This window comes from Orycteropus afer, unplaced genomic scaffold, assembly GCF_000298275.1.
Source record: "Orycteropus afer afer isolate SDZICR_OR568_19922 unplaced genomic scaffold, OryAfe1.0 scaffold00138, whole genome shotgun sequence".
NCBI lineage: Eukaryota > Metazoa > Chordata > Mammalia > Tubulidentata > Orycteropodidae > Orycteropus > Orycteropus afer.
The window spans coordinates 310,440-319,227 of record NW_006921725.1 but is presented as its reverse complement, the minus strand read 5'-3'; the positions used below and the strand labels follow the sequence as shown (position 1 = coordinate 319,227).

At 35.5% G+C, this 8,788-nt stretch overlaps 1 non-coding gene across 1 annotated transcript; it reads left to right on the top strand.

Annotated features, from left to right (window-relative positions):
• Positions 1-4,355: 4,355 nt before the first annotated feature.
• On the top strand, positions 4,356-4,462 carry LOC122150426. Its single transcript, XR_006163657.1, has one exon. It is a non-coding gene; the product is annotated as a U6 spliceosomal RNA (small nuclear RNA).
• The last annotated feature ends 4,326 nt before the right edge of the window (positions 4,463-8,788 follow it).

Sequence of the window (8,788 nt, the reverse complement as noted above, 5' to 3'; positions counted from 1 at the left end):
CAGCTATGAAATCTCTTGTTCCACATCCTCTTCTGAATCCAGCTTGCACCTCTGGAAGTTCTCTGTCAATATACTGCTGCAAACATTTTTTAATTATCTTCATTAAGATCTTACTTACATGTGATATTAATGATATTGTTCTATAATTTCCATATTCTGGGGATAACTTTTCTTTGGAATGGGTACAAAAATGGATCTCATCCAGTCAGTTGGCGAGGTAGCTGTCTTCCAAATCTCTTGGCATAACTGAGTGAGTGCCTCCAATGGAGAATCCATTTTTTGAAATATCTCAATGGGTATTCTTTCGATTCCTGGAGCTTTGTTCTTCACCAATTCTTTCATTGTAGTTGGTCATAACTCCAGTATCATTATTTGTATCTGCTTTACTTAGTTACACAGAATCTCAGTTGGAAGAGTGAATAAATGTGTGGGTTATCTGTACGACACCATCTTCTTTCCTGATGTATGATGTTCTTGATATCATCTCACAATTCATCTTATTTTCTTCCATTTGTGTTCAATGTATCAAATCTATTCTTTAGATGCCCTCTAAGTTCAGGAGGAATATATTCAAGGTCCTATTTTGGAATACATGGACGTCTTTTAATTGTCATCAGCTGCAACTTGAACTTGCATATGAGCAACTGATGGTCTGTTCCACAGTCATCTCCTGGCCTTGTTTAGGCTGAAGATATTGAACTTCTCAATTGACTTTTGCCACAGATATAGTCAACCTTGTTCCTGTGTACTCCATCTGGATAAGTCCACATATATAGCCATTGTTGTTCTTGTTAGCAAAAGGTATTTGCAATGAATAAGTCATTGGTCTTTCAAAATTCTATCATGTGATCTCCAGCACCATTTCTATCATCAAACCATATTTTCCAACTACTGGTGATTCTTCTTTTTTTTTCCAACATTTGCATTTCCATCATCAGTAATAATCAACACATCTTGATTGCATGTTTGGTCAATTTCAGACTCCAGAAGTTAGTAAATATCTTAAATTTTCTGGTCTTTCTCTTTAGTGGTTGATATGTAAATTTGAATAATAGTAGTATTCACTGGTATTGCTTGTAAGCATATGGATATCAACCTATAATAAACAGCATTACACTTCAGAATAACCTTTGAACATTCTTTGTGATAAAGAATATCACAACATTCCTCTTCAATTTGTCATTCCCAACAGGAGATTAGGAGCTCTGGTATCATAGTGCCTAAAGCACTTGATTGCTAATCAGAAGGCTGGTGGTTCAAACGCACCAGCCACTCCTTGGTGGAAGGTTGGGCAATCTACTTCCATAATGATACTGCCTCAGAAATCCAAGGAGGGGTCACCATGAGTTGGGTCCGACTAGACCGTACATAACAACAACAAGCATAGGAGGTCATATGGTTGTCTGATTCAAAATGGCTGAAATTAGTCAATTTCAGCTCACTAATGCCTAGAATGGCCAGGAGCTGATTGTGGAACAGACCATCAACTGCTCATATGCAAGTTCAACTTGAAGTGGAAGTCAATTGAAATAAGTCCAAGAAAGCCAAAATATGATCTTGAATATATCCCTCCTGAATTTAGAGACCATCTAAAGAGTAGATTTGATGCATTGAACACCAACAACCGAAAACCAGAAGAATTGTGGGAGGATACCAAGAACATTATCCATGAAGAAAGCAAAAGATCACTAAAAAGACAAGAAAGGAAGAGAAGACCAAAATGGATGAAAGAAGAGACTCTGAAACTTGCCCTTGAGCAGAGAGAAGCTAAAGCTAATTGAAGAAATGACAAGATAAGAGAGCTGAACAGAAGATTTTAAAGAGCAGCTCGAGCAGACAAAACCAATTCCTATAATTAAATGTGCAAAGATCTGGAGTTTGAAAACCAAAAAGGAAGAATGCACTCAGCATTTCTCAAGCTGAAAGAATTGAAGAAAAAAATTAAGCCTCGAATTGCAATATTGAGAGATTCTATGGGCAAAATATTGAATGATGCAGGAAACATCAAGAGAAGATGGCAGGAATACACAGAGTCACTGTACCAAAAGGAATTGGTTGACCTTCATCCATTTCAGGAAGTGGCATATGATCAAGAACAAATGGTAATGAAGGAGGAAGTCAAAGCTGCAATGAAAGAATTGGAGAAGAACAAGACTCTGGGAATTGAACAAATACTGATTGAGATATTTCAACAAACAGATGCTCCATTGGAGGCACACACTTGGTTATGCCAAGAGATTTGGAAGACAGCTACCAGGCTAACTGACTGGAGGAGATCCATATTCATACCCATTCCAAAGAAAGGTGATCCCACAGATTGTGGAAATTATCGAACAATATCATTAATATCACACGCAAGTAAGATCCTACTGAAGATAATTCAAAAACGATTGCAGCAGTATATTGACATTGAACTTCCAGAGGTTTAAGCTAGATTCAGAAGAGGACATGGAACAAAGGATATCATAGCTGTTGTCAGATGGATCATGGCTCAAAGCAAAGAATGCCAGAGAGATGTCTACTTGTGTTTTATTGACTATGCAAAGGCATTTGATTGTGTGGATCATGACAAATTATGGATAACATTGAGAAGAATGGGAATTCCCAAGCACTTTATTGTACTCATGAGGAACCTGTACCTTGACCAGGAGGCTGTCATTCAAATGGAACAAGGGGACACTGCATGGTTTAAAATCAGGAAGGGAGTGCGTCAGGGTTGTATCCTTTCCCTATACTTATTCAATCTATATGATGAGCAAATAATCTGGGAATTTGGACTATATGAAGAAAAATGTGTCACTGCAATTGGAGGAAGAATCATTAACAACCTGAGAAATGCAGACGATACAACTTTGCTTATTGAAAGTGAGGATGACTTGAGGCATTTACTGATGAAGGTTGAAGAATACAGTCTGCAGTATGGATTAAGTCTCAATATAAAGAAAACAAAAATCCTCACAACTGGACCAATGAGCAGCATCACAATAAATGGAGAGAAGATTGAGGTTGTCAAAGAGTTCATGTTTCTTGGTTCTACAATCAATGTCAATGGAAGCAGCAGTCAGGATATTAGACGATGTGTAGCATTGGGAAAGTCAACTGCGAAGGAACTCTTTCAAGTGCTGAGGTGCAAGGATGTCTCCTTGAGGACTAAGGTGCGCCTGACAGAAGCCATGATATTTCCAATTGTCTCTTATGCATGTGAGAGCTGGACAATGAATAAGGAAGACCAAAGAAGAGTCGATGCTTTTGAGTTGTGGTGCTGGCAAAGAATTCTGAAAGTACCATACACTGCTAAAAGAACTAACAGATCTGTCCTGGAGGAAGTGTACCTGAAATGCTCCTTGGAAGTGAGAATGGCCAGATTTTGTCTCACCTATTTTGGTCATGTTGTCAGAAGGGACCATTCCTTAGAGAAGAATGTCATGCTTGGTAGGGTGGAGGGTCGACAACAGAGGGGGAGTCCTTCAATGAGATGGATTGACACAGTGGCTGCGATAATAGGCTTAAGTATAGCTTGGATCATGGAGCTGGCCAGGATTGGGCAGTGTTTTGTTCTGCTGTGCATGGAGTCGCTATGAGTCGGAAACAACTTGACGGCACCTAACAACACCAATGACTAGAATATCGATCTTTATGCATTCTATTTCATTTTTGAAAATTTCCATTTCTCCTAGAGTCATACTTCTTACATTGCACATTACAATTATTAATGGATATTTGAAGATGTTTCTTCCCATTTTTAGTCATGCCACATCAGCAAATGGAAATCACAAAAGTCATTAAGATTGACTCTACTCTGAAGAGGCAGCCTTTTTCCAGTTTTATTTTGGGTACCTTCTGACTTGAAGGGTTCATCTTGCCATATTATCTTGCCTAATGTATCAAGGCTATTCAAGTTTTTCAGTAGTATATCAGACAGTGTTTCACTGCTATTCATAAGGTTTTTACTGACCAATTCTTTGAGAAGTGGATGACTTCTTCCTTCTTTTGAATTTATCTCATTCTGGAAGTTCCACTGCAACCTATCTTCCATGAGTGACCTTGCTGGTATTTGAAATACCAGTGGTGTAGCTTCCAGTCTCACAGCAATACACAAGCTACCACAGTACATCCAACTGACAGATAAGTGGTGCTTATTTGCCCATACATAAAGAATACCCCACAGACAGTCTTCATTCTCTCAGCTTGCTTTAACATTTTTGTTCGTATCAGCCATCTCTACTTGGCTTACCTGTTTCATTCTTTTCATAGGCTTTCATTATTTAAGTTGGTCATTCTTTATGTTTCCTTCACAACGATATATTCATAGAAAAGTACTAGGCCCAAAGAACGTGGTAAAAATTAAGATTTGTGTGCTTGCTTCAGCAGCCCATATACTAAAACTGGAACAATACAGAGAAGATTAGCATGGCCACTGCTCAAGGATGACACACAAATTCTTGAAGCATTCCATATTTAAAAAAATAAAAAAATATAAGATTTGTTTTATCTATATCAGTCTATCTAACTATCTATATGTCTATCTATCTACTTACTTACCTATCTATCTATCACACTGAAAAGTTATACATATCCCAAGGAGCTCCTGTGTTGCAATGGTTAAAGTATTCAACTGCTATTCACTGAAATTTCAGTGGTCCAAACCAATGTGCACTGAAGTATGGGAGAAAGATGATGCAATCTGCTTCCATAAAGATTTACAACCCTGGAAACCTTATGTGGCAATTCTTCTCTGTCCTATAGGGTTGCTATGAGTCAGAATCTACTTGAAAGCATTTTTTATACATATTCCCCAATGTATACTTACCATTACTTCTCATGTATCTGCATCGTTCAATATGGTAGACATTAGCTATATGCAAGCTGGTTTCAGAAGAGAACATGGAATGAGGATTATCATTGCTGATGTCAGATACATCTTGGCACAAAGCAAAGAATACCAGAAAGATGTTTACTTGTGTTATTGACTATGCAAAAGCATTCAATTGTGTGGATCATAACAAATTATGGATAACATTGAGAATGGGAATTTCAGAACACTAAATTGTACTCATGAGGAACTTGTACATAGACAAGGAGGCTCTCATTCTAACAGAACAAGGAGACACCACATGGTTTAAAATCAAGAAGGGAGGGTGCCAGCGTTGTATCCTATCACCATACTTATTCAAACTGTATGCTGAACAAATAATCACAGAAGCTGGACCATATGAAGAAGAATGTGGCATCAGGATAGGCATCATTAACAACCTGCATTATGCAGACACAGAACTTTACTCATTAAAAGTGAGGATGACTTGAAAGACTTGCTGATGAAGATTGAAGACTACAGTCTGCAGTATGGATTACACCTTAATATAAAGAAAACAAAAATCATCAGAATGGGATCAATAAGCAGCATCATGATAAATGGAGAAAAGATTGAAATTGTCAAAGATTTCATATTACTCGTTTCTACAATCAACAACAATGGAAGCAGCAGTCAAGATATCAGATGTCTCAGCATTGGAGAAATCTGTTGCAAAGGAACTCTTGCAAGTGCTGAAAAGCAAAGATACGTCCTTGAAGACCAAGATGTGCTTGATGCAGGCCATGGTATTTTCAGTCACCTCTCATGCATGTGAGAGCTGGACAATGAAAAAGGAAGACCGAAGAATAGTTGATGCTTTTGAGCTGTGGTGTTGGTGAAGAATGCTGAAAGTACCATGGACTGGTAAAAGAACTAACAAATCTGTCCTGGAAGAAGTGCAGCCAGAATGCTCCTTTGAAGTGAGAATGGCCAGAGTTCATCTCACCTACTTTGGTCATGTTTTAAGAAGAGACCATTCCCAGGAGAAGGATATCATGCTTGGTAAAGTGGAGGGACAATGAAAAAGGGGAAGGCCCTCAATGAGATGGAATTGACACAGTGGCTGCAATGATGGGCTCAGGTATAGCAAAGATCATGGGACCGACACAGGACCAGGCAGTGTTTCGTTCTGCTGTTCTTGAGGTCACTATGAGTCGGAGATGACTCAATGACACCTAACAACAACAACAGCTATATATGACTATTTTGTGTAAAGTTTTAAAAATTAAGTAAAATTTAAATATCATATTCTCAGTTTCACTAACTGCATTTCAAATGGTCAATAACTATACATACCTACTGGCTACTCTAAGGGACAGCACAGATATTAAAATATTCTATCATCACAGAAAGTCCTATTGAACAGTCCTCTTTATATGTTTACTTGTCTTTTACTGGAACTTGTCTCCCCCTGAAAAAATGTGTCTTAATCATCTTTTGTCCTCAATGTTTATCCCAAAATACAGAGAATAGCAGATTTTATAGAAAAGTTGTTGAATGAATAGATTTTTGAGTGAATTAATAAAAACACATCTCCGTGCCAATAAGAGAATTATCTTGAATTCAATGAAGTACTTAATTGGCTGATATAACTGTTTGGTTTTCTGTTTTTTGTTTTTTGTTTTTCCTTTGTCTCAGTTCCCAACAGTGAGTTTATTAGAAGAAAAAATTGCAAGCCATCATGAATGCCATTTCAGGGACAAGAAAGTGACTCGTAAAAACATCGCTGTGAACGTAAGCAGAGGGAAATACATAGTATTAACTTCCCAAACACCATTTATGGTCGTTCTCTTTTAAGAGACCACAGCAATATACCCAATCAAGTCTGAAGTCTGGCAAGTTTCAGTAGCACTAGGCTTGTTTTAACTTGCTCTGTGCCCCTTGAAGCTCATCATAAAATCAGTAGGATTTCTCTGTTCAAAAGATAAATCAAGACAGAAAATAGCCCTTCATTTTTGAACAAGAATAAAACTATCTGGTAAACAAGAACTGTCAATTTTTGAAAATATGAACTATTATTTTGGGAAGGTATATAGAACTTGGACATAAAGGATTGCAATAGGTAAGATGAGAAATATGACTGAGAAAATACTTAACAACTAATACATCTCTTTTATAGATATATAACATATGTATATATGCATATATATCTATGGTACTAGTCTTGACTCTCAATTAAGTTTTATTTATATTATTTATAATTTCAAATAAATTTATTTCCCTCATTTTTATTTTGACATGATCTTAATCATCATATATATATTTAGGACTTCATAGTGAATTTCTAGAAATTAAGTTTATTTCTGTATTCATTTGGTGCAAAAATGGTGGCAAATAACATCGTCTTTATATCCCTGATCCCAAACTAGGAAAATGATAAGTTTAGGCAAGTGATAAGTTCAATCAATGTCTATTTATGAACAGAATAAGGCAATGAACAGATGGAGACACAAATGTAGTTTAAAGCTAGAAATTAACAACAGGAGAATTTATAGACGCTCACATTGTGTTTGATGATAATTATGGCTTAGAGAAAGATGAAGCACCTTGTTAGACATCTTTTGAAACTTGCCATCTATGAAGATTCTACATGTTTCAGAAAAGACATTGAAACATGCTATTTAGTCCTATGTTTTATTGTGGAAGTGTTGTTGGTACTAAGAATGCCTAACAATGGATACTGAAAAAAAAAAAATTTTTTATAAAGGGCATATATGGAGTTTATTTTTATTTATTATTTATTTCTAACATCTTGGGATAATGTTGAATTTTCACATAACTTTTGTGTAATCTGGGAGCTCTGATTTGGTAATTTTTTTTTTTCAGTCAAATTCATGTCATTCCAAGTAAATTCACTTAAAGACAAACACACCCAAGAGAATTTCTGAACTACAGCTAACTACCCAAATAGATTTTTTGCATTGCATTATAATATAAAATAACCCTAATTATATTCTTCAGCCTGCTAAACCAATGATTTCTTAGGAAATAAAAATCTTTTCTCAAAACATGTGATGCTGAGTCCTAATATTTCTCATAAATGATTTTAGTAACATTTGTGAAAAGAAAAATATGATTTATTTAATTGTGTATTTAGAATATATCAGAGGGCATATTTGCAAAAAAAAAAAAAAAAAAAAACCTCATGTTCAATAGAACCATGTGGAAAACCACCCCCCCTTTTTTTTTGAGATCTCTTTTATTTTTTTATTTATTTATTTAAAGAACTTCTTTTTAACCTGAGAGAATATTATATTCATCTGAAAACTGAATCCAGCATATTGGATGTCAAGTATCTCTGAGTCAATTTCTCATTTTGCTCTGCATCTCTGAAGAGCTGAACTGAGCACAGAGATCCTTTGAAATCAATAGGAGGTTGACAGTTGGATTAGTGCAGTGACATCATGGAGCATGACTAGAAATTGGTCTTTGTGTTGTTTGCAATATGTTTTTTCCCCTTGTGAACTAATAAAGACAGGCAATACTTGGTCAGAAGTTGAATTTAATCCTATTTGTGGTATTCAAATCATTTTATTTGGCTTTATGCACAAATTTTACGATTTAAAAGACTTCCTTTATCACCCGATTAATTTTAGTTTCCATTCTACTTACAAAATTAACTATCCTCCCATATATGTTATTTTTTAATAAAATATTTTAATAAATATTTTAATAATATTTAACATGACTGCTGTTGCTGTTAGTTGCTATTGAGTCAATTGACAATATATTATAGTATGTTTAATTGCATTTTTGTCTGTTTCATTTATGTTTTTAATTGTAGGATTTATAACATTTTTACATTTTTATCACACAGTAGGGTATGATAGGTGATATATATATAAATACCTCAAACTGAGTAATGAAAAATTCCATCACAATATCAGATTTGTTGTTGAGATTAAAGATTTAACTAAATTTGGTGAATTAATTACA